This window comes from Grammomys surdaster, unplaced genomic scaffold (genome assembly GCF_004785775.1).
Source record: "Grammomys surdaster isolate TR1022 unplaced genomic scaffold, NIH_TR_1.0 63, whole genome shotgun sequence".
Classification (NCBI taxonomy): domain Eukaryota; kingdom Metazoa; phylum Chordata; class Mammalia; order Rodentia; family Muridae; genus Grammomys; species Grammomys surdaster.
Genome location: NW_021604565.1, coordinates 5,360,030 through 5,376,389, shown reverse-complemented (window position 1 = coordinate 5,376,389; position 16,360 = coordinate 5,360,030). Strand labels below are relative to the sequence as shown.

Sequence of the window (16,360 nt, the reverse complement as noted above, 5' to 3'; positions counted from 1 at the left end):
AGTGTAAGGCTATTCTGAGACCTCGCCTCAAACAAAAACAACCAACGATATCGAAATGAAGATGCTGGAGACTGGTTCTAATACTTTGATTCAATCAGGAATCTGTGTCCAAGCACTAAAGGTCCTTGTCCCCAATTGGTTTTTTTGATTGATCAATAAAGATCCCAGTGGCCAATGTCTTGGCAAAGGGAACTGGGCCGGATCCTTAAGAGTTGGCCCACTGGCCACTTCCCTATTGGGCCTGGGGTAGCAGGGGAAGGTTTAGGAGTGCCCAGCCTTTGAAATAGCCAAGGCAAAAGCTAATGTGTGTGTATCTTTCATTCGCAGATCCAAAGATGGATCCTGGGCGAGTGCATGCATTCGATCCACAGGGAGACAAAGCAGTGTAGCCAATACTCACCACTACATGAAGAACCAACAGATTTATTTAAATTCTGTCAATAAAATGGTTTTATAACTATTATGAGTATGTAAGAAAAATATTTTATCAAATAAAATTTATTCATTTTCAATAAAGTATAAAATTTTACTTAAAGAGCATGTAACTTTTATATTTACAATTGATATATATATTTCTTAATTTCATTTTCCTAGTAAAAATCCAAGCACACTTATTTTGCTTAGTTAGTTATTCAATAAAAATAATGAACCTGAAAATATAGCTATACGCACAGAAAGGGAGTTGGGTCCCACTGTAATGTGACTAGTGAACGAAACCTTCAGCATTTGTAAAAGATCAATCTGCTCAAAAGGCGTTAATTTTTTTTTTTAAATACCTCAAGGTATGCTTGTTTCCACCAACAAGCAGCAAGTTTTAAAGAACTAGAAAGATGGGTTCCTGCTGCCCAGACAGATGGCTCAAGGTGTGTATCAATACAAGCGCCAATACAAGTTTCAGAATAAGCTCCACCTATATATATATATATATGTGTGTGTGTGTGTGTGTGTGTGTGTGTGTGTGTGTGTGTGTATATTTATATATATTTAGGTGGAGCTTATTCATATACACAAATACATATACACACATCAGATTGACAGGATCTTAATACTTTCTCAATTTCTTAATATCCTAACCCCAGAAATGTTGATAATGTCGCCTAACTTAGAAAATGACTGCATTTATCTTTCTCTTCTATAAAATCAATATAATTGACTTTAAACATATAAAAAGAAGAGGAAACTGGGATTACATATTTGAAAGCTAAAGAATTTGGGCCATGGCCTTAATTTTACCCATTCTCCATCCACCCTAATCTCTCTCTGTAACCCTAATCTCTCTCTGTAACAAAAGAAAACCTAATTAATAAATAAATGTGCTATTTCTAAGAATTGTGACAATTTTTAATTTTTCCAGATAATGAAATTAATAGATAACCACTCCTTAGGAAATAAACATAGAACAAATCCACTGAACATAATTTTTTAAACGTGCAAAGAAAGCCCAAATTGGAGGTCTCCATCAGGTCCCCCCCCACCCCGAGCTCAGATAACTTGGGGTGAGGTGGAGGAAGGACTGTAGGAAGGGCCAGACAGGTAGAGGACACCAGGAGAACACAAACCACAAAACCAACTAAGCGGGGATCATAGGGTTAACAGAGACTGAAGCTGCAAGCACCGAGCCTGCACGGGTCTGTGCAAGGTCTTCAGAATATTCCTTGTGGTCGAGAAGCTTGGTGTTCTTGAGGAACTCCTAAAGTGGGAGTGGGGTAGGGCGGAGGTGTCTCTGACTCTTTAGCCTGCTGTTGGGGCTCCTTTCCTCCTACTGGGTTGCCTTGCTCAGCCTTGATATGAGGGTTTGTGCCAACTCTTACTGTAACTTCCAGTGACGTTCAGCTGATATGGAGAGAGGCCTGCTCTTTTCTGAAGGGAAATGGAGGAAGAGTGGATCTGGTAGAGAGGGGAGGTAGGGAGGGGGACTGGGAGGAGTCGAAAGAGGGGAAACTTTGGTCTAGATGTATTGAAAACAAAAAATAAAATAAAACACATAAGAAGCGGGGTTGGGGATTTAGCTCAGTGGTAGAGCACTTGCCTAGCAAGCGCAAGGGCCTGGGTTGGTCCTCAGCACTGGAAAAAAAACAAAAAGCAAAAAACATATAAGAAGCAAAAGAAAATAGAAAGAAGCAAAAACTCAGTATTTTAAGTATATGATTTTCTCATTATACAAATTTTTTAAATGTTATAAGAAATTTCTGTGTATCTCGCTCATTGGCAGAGATCTTGTCCAATATAAAGAAGGCCCTGGACTCAATTCCCAGCAAGGCAAAAGTAAAAAGAGAGAGAAAGAGGGCTGGAGAGATGGCTCAGTGGTTAAGAGCACTGACTGCTCTTCCAGAGGTCCTGAGTTCAAGTCCCAGCACCCACCATGGTGGCTCACAACCATCTGTAATGGGATCCAATGCCCTCTTCTGGTATGTCTGAAGACAGCTATAATGTACTTATATACATAAAATAAATAAATAAATCTTTTAAGAGGGGAGAGAGAGACAGAGACCCTAAAGTCATTATAAAAAGTCAAAAATAGTCAATAAATTTTGTTTGTATTATATTTTAACTTGAAGAGAAAGAGGAACATCACCTATACCATCAAAATTCATTCTACAAGGTAAATAATTTTTACTGTATAAAAACAAAATTTCAAGAAGAAAAACTGGACCTTTGCAAATGCTGGATAACATTCATTACCAGTGTTTCTGACATGAGCATGTTTGCTCTTGGACAGGCAGGATTGGAGAAGTGGCCTTACACTAAGCCACACAACCTCAACTTGGCCACTTAAGCTGTAGGGGCTGTAGAGCCCTGGTCAGATGATGGAGATTTTTCCCCAGTTTCTCTTTCTCATTAGAAAAGCACACCACAAAGAAAAAAGAATATTAAAAGCACATTTACTTTAAAAAAAAATCCATTGAAGATGCTGGAGAGAGACTGTCTAGGAATTAAGAGTGCTTACTGCTCTTAAAAGGACCTCAGGGGCTGGAGAGATGGCTCAGCGGTTCAGAGCGTTGACTGCTCTTCCAGAGGTCCTGAGTTCAATTCCCAGCACCCACATGTAATTACCATCTGTAATGGGATCCGATGCCCTCTTCTAGTGTGTCTGAAGAGAGAGACAGTGTACTCACATACACAAAATAAAAGAACTACTGCTTGACCCATTACTTCAGTTACAGGAAAGCTGACACTCTCTATCCTTCAGGGGAACCTATATACAGGTATACACACACAGAGAGACACACACACACACACACACACACATATACACTTTCTTAACTAAAAAATAAGTCTCTAAAATTGTTATTAGTCTGTGTTATGTGCATAGGTGCTTTGCCTGCATGCACGCACATGTGTGCCTGATGCCTACAAAGGCCAGAAGAGGGAGTGGAGATTCCCTGTGGGCCTCCCATCACGTCATTCATTCTAAAGATAAGGCAAGCTGCAGCAAGCTGTGTGGGTTTACAGTCACACTGCTGAATTAATAAGGGGAGTTAGGAGCGAAATCTCAAAGTTCTCACAGTGTGGGATCAACAAGGTACACTTTGACACACAGAAAAGTGACTGACCCGACGACAGCTAAATGCTGCTGTGTGTACTAATTACTAAAATGTACAGAATCGTGAAGATAAGAACTGGTAGGAAATTTCCCAGCGCTCAATTCTAGAAAATTCTCAGGATATTGTATTTATTTTCCTTCCTAAAACTCAGGAAGGTTCTCATGTCACTGTGAACCAGCCTACTCAAAGCTCTTTACCAAATGTAAGTTTGTCCGTTTATAGAATCAAAGGAAAAGGAAGACCAATATGTTTCATCGGTGGTTCAAATATTGCAGTTAGCTAAATGATTTTAGAAACCCATCTATCAAAATAGTAGGCATTGTGACGAAAGATATAGCTCATCAACAGAGTATACATTTAGCATGAGAGAGCCTGGGCTGAGTCCCCAGCACCCCAGTCCCCTAAAATCAGTAATGAATGCTCATGATGAATTTATACTCCGTAAGATACCATGTGAGACATTAATACATTTTTTCTGTAAGATATACATATATCTATTTCTTTAACAGTTAATATTGGTTTGAAAGGGAATTCCATATAGTCCTAAATGTCAGGAAGCAGCTGTTGTTACCAGCTATCAAGACTATCATTAGCACTTTCATGGCCACTACCATCAGTGACATAGAAAGCTCCTGTCACACAGAGAGGAAAAAAGTAAAAAGAGCTTTACTTAAAGCATGTCTTCTCTTCCAAAGTCAGGGTAAAGCCTCGTTAAAACAAACAGGACAAAGAAAAAGCTGATTTCCACCATTTTCTTCCCCACCCTCCACCAGCCAGTTGTCCCCTCCCCTCCTCCAAGTATTAGCAAAACAAACTAAATATAGAATTAGTTACAGTCGGGACAACAGGCAGACTTGCAATTGCCATTGGAAAAGCTATTTCATTTCTGAAAAAGATTTCCTTTGAGATGTCAAGGAACCTTGCTAATAATTTTCAAAATAATTGACATACTATCCCTCTAGTTAAAAAGCTGTCGTATAATGGCTAAAGCCGAGCAGACATGTTGAAAAGCCCAGCCTGCCTCTGTCTGCCGACCACGAGGTTTAAAGGTAGGTGGCACCAATGCCTGGATAAGAAAGTGTCTTAATGTAGGTTTGATTTCCATTTGCCTGATAGCTAAGGATACTGAACCATTTTTTCAGATATTGGTTGGACATCTGTATTTTTTTCTTTTGAGAATTGTCTCTTCAATTAATTTAGACATTTCTTGGTGGCAATATTTGATTGTGCGTGTGTGTGTGCATGTGTGTGTATGTGTGCAAGTTGCATTTTTTGAGCTGGTTGTGTTTGGATATTCTTCCCCTGTCAGATGCAGAGCTGATAAGCATGTCCCCTATCTTGTAGGCTATGTGTCTTCATTCTGTGGTGCAGAAGCTCTTCTACTTCATGGAATCCTGCTGTCAGCTCTTGCTCTCATAGTGACTAGACTATGAGAGTCCTATTCAGAAAGTCCTTATTATGCCTTTATCTTCAACTGTTTCCCTCCACCAGTTTTATGCTTATATTAAGGCCTTTGAATCATATAATAAAAATTTTGAGACCAAGCCAACACAAGTAAAAATCCTGAGTTCTAACATATATACATACATGCATATATATATATATATATATATATACACACATAAATATATACACACATACATACATACATACATACATACATACACACATACACACACACACACACACACACACACACACACACACACAATCTCTTTCCATCACAATCACAAACGCCCAAGACACAAGGTGAAAGAAAACACTTACACAACTCATAGTTTTAGAAGCTCCCATTCATGGCAATAAAGGAAGGCGGAGACAAAAGATAGGAAAGAATATATACATAAAACAGAAAATAGTTCACCTTAAATCATGTATTTCATATTGAAAAATGCATAGCTTCTCCATTTTTTATCATAAGAGTTCATACCATATTTTCCATAAGAACACACACTAAAATGAAACTACTTTCAAGGAAAATATCTTTAAAAAATTGTTTGCTTAATAAATTCAAAATAACTGAAACAATATCATAAATCCACATGAACACTATAATGTGCTCAATCAGTACAAATTAAGAATCTAATTATACATGTTTAATACTCAATTTGCATTTTAAAAGGGAGCACAAAGTATTCTAAGTCTAAAAATAAACTTCTGAATTAAAACTTTAAAAGAAAACTAACTATAGTATGCATTCCCTCCATCACCCCTAAAGTTAGAACAGGCTAAGAACGAGCCTGAATGATTTATCTTACCAAGATAAAAGAAAAAGATGTGAGTGAACAGAGCTGCAGAATTCTGTCACTACCAAGTGTTTCTTAGTTACCAACATGCAATGGTTCTAACGCAGGGCCTTCAAAAGGAACACCTCTTCATTGCTGCTGTTGGGTTTAGGGCTCTGCTGGGGGACAGCACCGCCATGGACTTACCCTGACTTGCAAACCCATCCTGTTTTAGAAGAAAGTGTATGTAAGGGAGATAGGAAAGGAAAATGTCAGGAAGAACACGGGAGTGAAGGGCATACCCTCTCCCTGTCACATCCATAGGAAACTCATGGACCCTGCAACTCAAACTGCCCTGTTCATCTCCCTTGCATATGCTTAACCCTACCTGTTAGTAGGCTTTCCATCAGAGGTCACAAACACCCAAGACACAACGTGAAAGAAAACACTTATATGACTCATTTTAGAAGCTTCCATTCGTGGTGATAAAGGAAGGCACACAGACAAAAGCCAGGAAAAGCTTACAGCCTCCACTCTCCCCTCAAGGCCCTTCCAATGGCCGTAGTTCCTGTCAGTAGCCCTCACTGCCTCCTCAAGCTCTGACCAGCTCCCACGAACCCACTCACTCTTTAACTCCTGGACCTTTGTGAGAAATAAAGGCCCACAACCTACACTCCTCTCTCTCCTCCATATATACAACTGTATATCTTGTGTCTGCCACATCCTATAAGGAGGAGGAGCTGCCCGGAAGTCCTGCTACACTCAGCTTCCGGTATCTCACTCAGGCAGAACAACTGTAAAAACCACAGCCTGCACTGTCGTCGAAAGGGTGCCAGCTGTATTCACTACAGTTTTTCCTTCCAGGCTTCATCTAGAACTCTTCCAGCTCTTTCCCCTTATGCTGGTGCAGTGGCTCTGTGGGGAGATGCTGTCCCCAGAACTCATGGAAGAAGGTCACCTCCTAAAAGTTGTCCTCTGGTCACACACACACACACACACACACACACACACACTAAAATAATTTAAAATTTTTCTCCATTCATTTCTAGTATTCTTTGTTACCATTTTCAATGTTAAGAAATTTTATTCCTGTTTTCTCCTGCTTTAGTAGATAGCCATTTCCTTCCTTGACATCAAAAATCTTGTGTTACATGAAGTACTACTGTTTTATAACAAAAAATCATCAAGTATCTGGTACTTCATAAGATTCCAGCAGAACTCTATGGACTCCCTTAAACCTCTGCTGTCTTTTCCTTGATACAGTGCCTCCCATCTCACCGTGTTCCCCCTCTACACTATTTTCCACTCTTTCCTGTCTTCGAGACTGCCTGCTCTCTAAGTCCCTGTTCATCCCAGCAAGGCTTTGCCCTCACCGTTAGATCACGAACCCTTTAGCAGCGGTCTCTGGTCATCTGCCCAACAGTGTCTGCGGAGACAGAGGGAGAAAATTTAGGCAATAACTTAGAGGGAAGGGCAGGGCGAGGGAGGGAGCTCAATGGTAAATACGAGTCTGATACCCAGCACATCCAAGAGTAAAGAAGAAAGGGAGGGCCGGTGAGAGACAAGAGGGTTGAAAGAAACTTGCAGCTACTGGACTGAGGAGTTTGGGGAAGGAAGGGTCGCAGTGAGGAGAGGGAGGCTGAGCTTTCAGGCTCTATCACCCAAGGCAAAAACTACAGCTTGACAACTAGTGTGAGACCAGCCAGGGCCTTTTGTATACGAAGAAATAAATACTTAGTGAACTAAGTATCAACAGACTGAAAAAAGAGCTTTTGCCACCATGAAAGGGGGTAAAGGGGGAAAAGCTCACACAGAGAGACAGAGACAGAGAAAGCTGAGCTGCCACAGGCCTGACACACACCATGAATACTTTCTAAACTATCCCCAAATGACATCAGTACTCAGTGTATGTAAGGAGACAAAGATCTGCATGCCGAGAATCAAACCACTAGAAAAAAAATTATAGATACTGTATAAACAGTATCCAGGGTCAAAGAGTGACTAACAATAATCCTGCTAACTGCTGACTGCCTCAACACTGAAACCATGGCAAAGGGCGCCGGGCGACAGTGGCGAATGCCTTTAATCCTATCACTTAGAACACAGAGGCAGGCAGATCTCTGGATTCAAGACCAGCCTGGTCTACAAGTAAGTTTCAGGACAGCCAGGGCTATGCAGGGAAACCTTGTCATGAAATACGGGGGTAGGGGGAGGTAAAAAATGTTTTCATTTTCTTAAATCTTCTTCTACTACATGTCTCACTGGTTTTATAAAGACTTGTAATAGTGATGTGGGGAGATAGCTCACAAACATGAGTTTCTGAACTCTGGATTCCCAGAGCCTACCTAACAAACCAGGCGTGGCCACCTGCGCTTGTAACTTCAGCTAAACAGCTGAGGGAGGGGAAGGGTGCAGACAGGTTCACTCCTAAATCCCGCTGGCCTCAAAAGATAAACATGGCCAGTGATGAGGGGAAGACTCCAGTGTCTGCCAACTACACTGCGTGCACACACATGTACATTTACCCATATGCACATGAGCACACACCTACACTAACAAATCACAGACAGCACAGAGAAATTTTTAAAAGCAGTTATTTAGAATAAAAGTTGAGCTTTGTCCCCAAACCTCACAAGGTTCACAGACCTGTACACTTCCATCTAGGAGACAGCCCAGCCCAGTCCTGCAGCCACGAAGCAGGTCTAGAGACTCACTCTTCCCGAGTGGGTGTAGGGAAATCACGCCATGCCCCGTTACCATGACTTCCCTGGCTCACTTTACAGATCATGTAGACACTCATTCTGTCTAGATGCAGAGGGCCACGTGGAAGGAACCGAGACCTGCCAACGAGCAGCACGTTAATGCTATGCTCTGGATCTGGAATCTTCTCCAAAGATCAGTGTTCAGTGCTGGTCACCAGCCCATGTACAACTGGCAGCCATGCCTTAAGATGGCTCCTGACCTAGCAAATACCTCAAATGAACTTCTAAGAGGCCAGAGCCATCCAACTAGGTGACTCATTGATTTCTGGACCAAACCACTACATGAGACTAAACCCCAAGTGCTGGGATAACTTACGACACACAAACAGATACCAATAATCATACTATGTGCACTCTCAAATCTCAGCAGTACTTCATCACATCCCAACAAGTGTCCTTTCATTACTGAGTTCCCCATCTTTAAGATGTTCCACCTCATAGAAAATTCTTTCTTTTCTGCTTATGAAACTGTCTTAACTCTTTCTTTAAATCCCTCATCCACTTGGGCATTTGCTAATGCATTTCTCTGTGTTGTTGCTATGTTTTATAGATCCTTCTCCCTAAGATATTGTATTCAGCATACTGTAGTGAAGGTATGCAAGAAGTTTGTTGAAGAAAAATCAAATTACACACACACACACACTCATGAATGCACGCACACACTCATGAATGCACGCACGCATGCACTAGTACCAGAGGTGGCTCTGAACCACATGAAGTAGCACAGACACACGTGAAGGAACTATGCTGCCTCAGGTAGACTTACTTGCTAGCTGTCACAGCTTTGGAGTTAGCTACTTAAAATAGGCCAGCCTTAGTTTCCTCAGTGCTTTTTAACAAGGTTCCTAACAGTAGTGTTCTTAGAGTAATAAAAAAGTTTAAGAAAATAATGCGCTCAATTTTTTCATAAAGTGTTTTATTTAGAGGGAATGTTCAACAAATGTGAAACTGTTTGTTATAAGGATTACAAATTATACAATATGTGCTGAAATATTATTCTCCATATCTTAACAAGTTATGAAGAATCAATAGATTAATGTAAATTACACAAGCTAAACTAGAACCCAGATCTTCTTGTTTGGAAATCCCACCCTTGAACCGAGTGCAAGAGTGAAGCTTTTCTCCTCTGTCCCACTGAGGTTTCAATGTCAAAGCTTTTCTGTCAACACTGCATTCCTTGAGAGGCAGCCACACCAAGCATTTGCAGTCCTGAGATGGCATAAAAAACTCACTAAACACTTTGTCTGACCATCTCTGCCCCGACAGCGCTGTACACCGATGATGACTACAAGGCAATCAGTTCTGCTAGCAAAAAAAACAAAAAACAAAAAACAAAAAACCAGAATCTGTAACAAACACCTGCGCTGACAGAGGGAAGTCCAAAAGCAGTTCCTATGACATGCTTCCCACTTTGGAAAAGCCTGAACCTCCTGATACTGTGCACAGTCTACACCAGGTATTTCCACACCTCAGACAAGATTATAATTTAGAGTCTGACCACATGTGAACATAGAACTCATATAACTTGTCTCTTACTTAAAAGTTAAATATAATGCACCCTATTACTTTTAAACTATCAGAGCTGTATTAAATAGGAACTAGCTCATAGGATGAGTCTAAATCACCAATCTAAACAAAAACAGACATGCTTTACGGTGTGTTCTATCTCTTCTGAAATAAAGAGACTCGGTTCAATAAACCCTGAAAAACTGAGACTTTGAAACACTCACTGTATATCCCACTCTCTATTGACCCTATGTATTTCACAACCCGGAATAGAAACAAAGACTGGGAAATTAGCTTGTTTATTCCACCCCAGTGTCAAACAAAAGTACAAATAACATTCACGGCACGTGCAAGTTACCTGAGAGCTGCCAATCATACTTGTTTTGAAACTCTTTGATTTTCAGAGCTGTCAATCATGTGTGTTGTGATGGAGATGCCAGAGTAGAGATAATGCATTAAGAGACATAACCCTCATTTACACATTAATAAATAAAAGGACTTATTACTTATACAACTGAGCTGGAGGGTTTTACAGAAATGCTAGCGATTCTAAAAAAACAAAAATATAACAACGAAAGGAAAAGATTTGGAGAATTTGACAAAGCAAATAAACATTGATGAACCACAGGTACTCTGGATTTTCATAAAGACAACAGTGTTCCCTGCCTGGTAACTAAACAGATGTTGAATGGGAGAATCAAACTGATCTTAATGTAAGCAAACAGGCACCTCCCCAACTCTACCTCCCCAACACCACCCAGCCCACTCCCTCCCTCATAAGTCACATCTGAAACGGGATGCTGTTCCAGTCAGTCAACAAGGCCAGCCTCTTCCCCACTGGCCGAGGCCTTTCTTTTCCACCCTCAGGCTTCATTTACAATGCCATCATTCTTTCTAGTAGTTTCCTCAGTGATCTAACGCTAGCATTTTTCTTTCAGTAAACACTCCACAACTCTTCCAGAGTATGATCTCACCGAAACACAAATGTGATCCATGCTTCCTGTTAAAATATTTCTCTGGCTATTTGCCACCTTCAAAATAAAGCCACACTTGGAGCAGCTCTCTCTCTCTCTCTCTCTCTCTCTCTCTCTCTCTCTCTCTCTCTCCTGAAGACCTGTATCATCTTGCCCACCTGGCCTCTCACATCACATGTCTTTAACTCAGGCTCACTCAGCATCTAGGTTCCCAGGAGACATGAGCTCTCTCACTGGTGATGGCGGAGCCTCCTCCCTCACTTCAGCAGCTCCTCTGCAATGGCCTGCCTGACACAGCAATGGAGACACTGACCCCTAGTCTCCATTCCTGAAGCATGAACATGGCAGTGTTTGTGTTGGTTTCTTCTCTGCGCCCTGGACTGAATCAATTCTCAGGATGCACATTCTCTTTAAGTCATATATTGGTTCCTCGTGTTATGATGACCCCCAGCCATAAAATGTTTTTCATTGCTACTTCATAACTATAATTTTGCTGTTATGAATCCTGTTATGAATAATGTAAATAACTATTTTCCTAGGATCTTAAGTGACCCTTTGAAAGGGTCATTGACCTGCAATGGATGTCAGGGGAAGGGTGACCCACAGGTTAAGAATCTCTGCTCTAATAGCTACACACTTAAAGTTTGCTGGACTCAATGAAAAATTATACTATCCCCTGTTTGTTTAAAAATAAATCCTTAACAGGCATATTCCAAAGCAACCAAACTAATCAATATCATAAAGCTATTTGTTAGGCTTAATAATCTTTCAAGGAATTTCATTATCTACTTATAAATTCACTGTAAGAATTCCTTCAAATACAATCTAGAACCTAACCACCCCATCTTATTCTCCCTACAAGTCCTACTGAAGGTGTTAAAGTTTCTCCCATGACAAATGCTCATGTCCCGAACACTCAGCACCTGACTGGTTCAACAGACACTGCTCTCACAGTGACAGCCCCTATCAGGGGCATCAGTGAACAGAGGCAGAACCCCACACCAGCTACACTTCACTCATCAGGAAGTTACTTATCTGGTGACATCAAGTATTCCCAGAAGCCAATGAGAACAAAGCTAAAGGAGTTGAGAAGCTGTCAGAACACATGCTGAAGCTCACGTGCTGAAGTGCATGCACTTAGAGAAGAGGCTGCTAGGGCCAGACTCAGTAGCTCTTCTTATTTTAAGCACAACAAATTTGGTGAGCAATTTCCCAGGTTTCAGCACACTGAAATAGGAAAATATAGACTTGAGAGAACAGAAATGGACATCATAGCAGAAAAAGAGAGTTGAAACAAACCTACAGAACTGAGGGATTATGTGGTTCCTGGGCAGTAATTATATAAACATCCGTGTGAGGATAAAATATGCAAGTTCATATTTCTAAGTATGAGGTTGGGACATAAAAGATTAAGTTTTAAGCCCAGTGAAGTTCAAAGATGTTACGTTCTATAAAAAGCAGTAAAAAATTAAAAATTAAGTATTACATGTGTATCAACAGACTTCTCTGTTCCCTGCCAAATAAACTGCATTTATAAATAGCATGACCCATATTGACTCTACAAATCACTGTTAAACATATCCAATTCCTGTTACTACCGACTTCACTAAAATTACAATCTCAAGTCACCTTAAAAAGCCTGGCTCTACTCTTCATTACCTTACTGGCGAAAACACTCTGAAGATGTGGATTACCATTGTCTTAGTCAGTTCAGGATGCCACATCAAAGGCTCAGAAAGATGGTAACCTACAAACAACAGCAACACAGTCCTCACAGTTCTCGAAGGTTGCCTGTCTGACAAAGCCCTGGGTCACTGTGGCCTCAACAGGTGGAGGGGTCAGGGAAGCTCCCAGGAGCCTCTTTTACAAAAGCACTGAGGCCAGGAGGTGGTGGCGCATGCCTTTAATCCCAGCACTTCGGAGGCAGAGGCAGGTGGATTTCTGAGTTCGAGGCCAGCTTGGTCTACCAAGTGAGTTCCAGGACAGCCAGGGCTACACTGAGAAACCTTGTCTCAAAAAAACAAAAAACAAACAAACAAACAAAAGCACTGAGGCCACTCAATGAGGGAAGCACTCTCATGACTTAAACCCTTGCCAATAGCTCGACCTCCTCAGAGTGTCCGTCATACTGGTGATTCTCACAGTCACTCAAGACCACAGCGACCATGCCAGCATGGGCAGCACACTACAACAAACTTTCTCTAGCAGATCTCCACCTCCCTTTCTCACTAGCAAGCTGCTTTCAGTGTCCCTGGAAGTTTTGGTGACATGTAAGTGATCTTATGTTTCATGATCCAGAAAACAGTGAAGTCAGATGGAAAACTGTCTTGGGCCCTGGATTAACCCAGAGCCTTAGGCTGAATCTACTGCGATAATTACTAATTGTGTAACTGCAGCACATTATGCTTAGAGAGTCATTTCATTCATTTGGAAAATAGCAATGATATTGTCTACATTTTGTTTCTTGTGAGCTATTCACACTGGGATAAATCTGTTAATTTATGTACAAATTATGTGCATATAACAGAAGAAAAATATCTAAATAAAAAAAGCGAGATACTGCAAACAGTGCTTTGTCTAAATTAGAGTGGAAGCCCTCTGGTCATGGAAAAGCAAAAGAAGACTAAGACAAAACAGACAGATATGCTGTACAGATGAGAAGCAAAAGCAAATGAACTTGAAACATCAACACAGAACAGTGGCTTCTCTTGAGTAAGAGTCCACAATAGAGCTCTGCACACCCTCTTCTCACTGCCACGCCTATACTGTGAAACTTTAGTTTTTTGTTTTTGGTTTTTTTTTTTTTTTTTTTTGCCATTGCCCTGTCAGGTCCACCAGATGGAAAGACACCTGCAAAGCAATACCTCCCAAATTTTATAATTTTGTATTCATCTTGCACACACACACACACACACACACACACACACACACACGTGTTTCCCCAGGCTGGTCTGGCACTTACTATGCACACCACACTGACCTTGTCTTCTGCCTCAGCACTCCAAGGGCTGAGTTATGGGTAGGTACTGTCACTCCTAGCTTTGATCTTCAACCTATAAATATTCTTGCTTAACCTGTTCTTTAGAAAGTCAGACCCTGGAGTCCTGAAAAAATACTAAATTAGCTTTCATGACTGGGCATAGTGACCAATGCCTATAATCTCAGCACTTAGGAGGCCGAGGCATAAAAGACTATGGTGAGTTCAATGTCAAGCTGAGCTACTTAATAAACCAGCCACACAACCAACCAAACAGGCAAAGAATTCCTGCGACCGGCAAGGCTCTAATGTGCTCAGTGGGTCCGAGCTCTGCGACCTTCCAGAGACCAGCTCAGATGTGCCGAGAGCCAGAGACGCCTTTCTTAGCAGTCCCCATTCCCATACAACCCCGGAAACCATTCTGCAAAATTCTAGGACTTTTTGGTGCCAAGATTGGAAGCCATTTATTTAAAGTATAATCCATACATAAATTTTCTTTTTTTTAAAAAAAAATCTAAGTCCAGGTTTGGTGGCACATAATCTGTTACCCCAGAATTTGGGAGGCTGAAACATTAGGATCACAGAAGGGTCATAGCTTTGTCTAAATCATGGTCAACCTGTACTACAGTTGAAATGCAACTCAAGAAACAAGACAGGAACCCAAATAAAGCAAGACAAACACTATGGAGCTCATGAAAGGCTGCTGAGCTCATGGAAGTTCTCACGGAACCAAACGGTTTCCAATCCCTATCACTTTTTCTAATTCTGAAACTTCATTAAACGTGTTTACTAAAATAATGATAAACTAAACATATATGTAAACTTCCATTTAACTAGATTTTTGTTATCTTTCACTGTATCTTCCAGTCTCTAAACTATCCTAAATTAGAATGTGCACAAACATCTGAATGAAGGCTGAAGAGCCGGCTTAGTGGAACAATGCTTGCTTAACAAGTTCATGCCAGCGTGGGAACAAGTGATACCCAGTGTGGGGATGTCTGAATAAAGAAAGACCACCACCACCACCAACAACAACAACAACAACAAAAACCAAGATTCTCTAAAAGTATTGGGAAAAAGGGACCAGGATGCAGCTGATGAACATTAAGTAAATATGTACGCCCTATTTGCAGTGACTCTAACGTCTCCTAACAGGAGACACAGGCACCCTGAATCTGCCCCCAGAGGTCTGATGGTCTGTGTATAGAGTTCTTCTATAGGAGCGGGATGCAAAGACCTGTCAAACCCACAACTCTGTGTTACACCATGTCAACATGCAGGCACTACAGAGGTGGGGCACTGCTAAGCTGGACCTCATTACTGCCAGCTCCTGTGACAGTGACAAAGCTCAGGTCCACGTTTGTTTGCAAGCTCCCACCCACATGTTTTGCATAGAAATAGGAATGAAACATGGCTGAAACAGTAACTGCACTGGCCTTACACCTTCCTACAGTACTTCCAAAGTGACAGACACTTTGTAGACCAATAGTAATCTGAAGACTTTCAGGAAGAACCTACACAGTTCTACATGAGATTTAATAAGTACACTACAGACAGTAGAAAGCCTCATGGCAAGCTGGACAAAGACCATCCTAACCTAGGTTCTCTCTTTAAAATCATGCTATGTATTGTAGGCAGCAGAAGAAAATAATCAAACTCTCCAGGTTAAACAGCGACTGAACTACTCCTTGGGCACACTTACAAATCCATCAACTTCTGGTCCACAGAACTGGGCACAGAACTGAAGCTTCAGTCTCTGCTTATCATTTTCAACAAGGTGCTCGGAGGGCGTCTCCCTTCCATCTACATCAACACGGGCTGTGTGCAAAGGCCTTCTCTGACTGCTGCATTCTGTCACCCATTGTCCCTTTTCACTCGTAGAGTTAGTGCTATTTTAAACTAATCGATATCTAGCTTATATGCTTATTTACTACCTACCCCCATTAGATAGAATCTCTATTTCACAGGGATAGAGAATGGTGGTTTTCACCAGTCCTGGCAATAGTGCCTGACACACTGAAGAGGTCCAGTAAGTATGTGTGATTATTTGAATACACAAATGAGCACAACAACCCTGTAGCATCCTGTTCCCAATCTTCATTCATAAACCCATTCATTTTGTAAGTACTTTGGAAGTTAAGTATGTATTTCTGGAGGTAGTAATTAGATACTGGACACATAGTTTGTGGAAACAGGAGCTCAGAGATAGCTACTGCAGGTAACTACGGGACCAAGACATGCACACATTCAACTCTCTTAAATACAGAAAGGAAGGAAAGAGTGAAGGGGGGGAGAGGGAAGGAGGAAGGGAGGGCGGGAAGGAAGGGAGGAGGGAGGGAAGGAGGGAAGGAAGGAGGGAAGGAGGGAGGGA

The 16,360-nt window shown here is 41.3% G+C and overlaps 1 protein-coding gene across 1 annotated transcript in view; it reads right to left on the bottom strand.

Annotated features, from left to right (window-relative positions):
• The window catches only part of Mrps28 (mitochondrial ribosomal protein S28), a 103,096-nt gene that overhangs the window by 60,588 nt on the left and 26,148 nt on the right, over window positions 1–16,360 (bottom strand). The window lies entirely within an intron of this gene.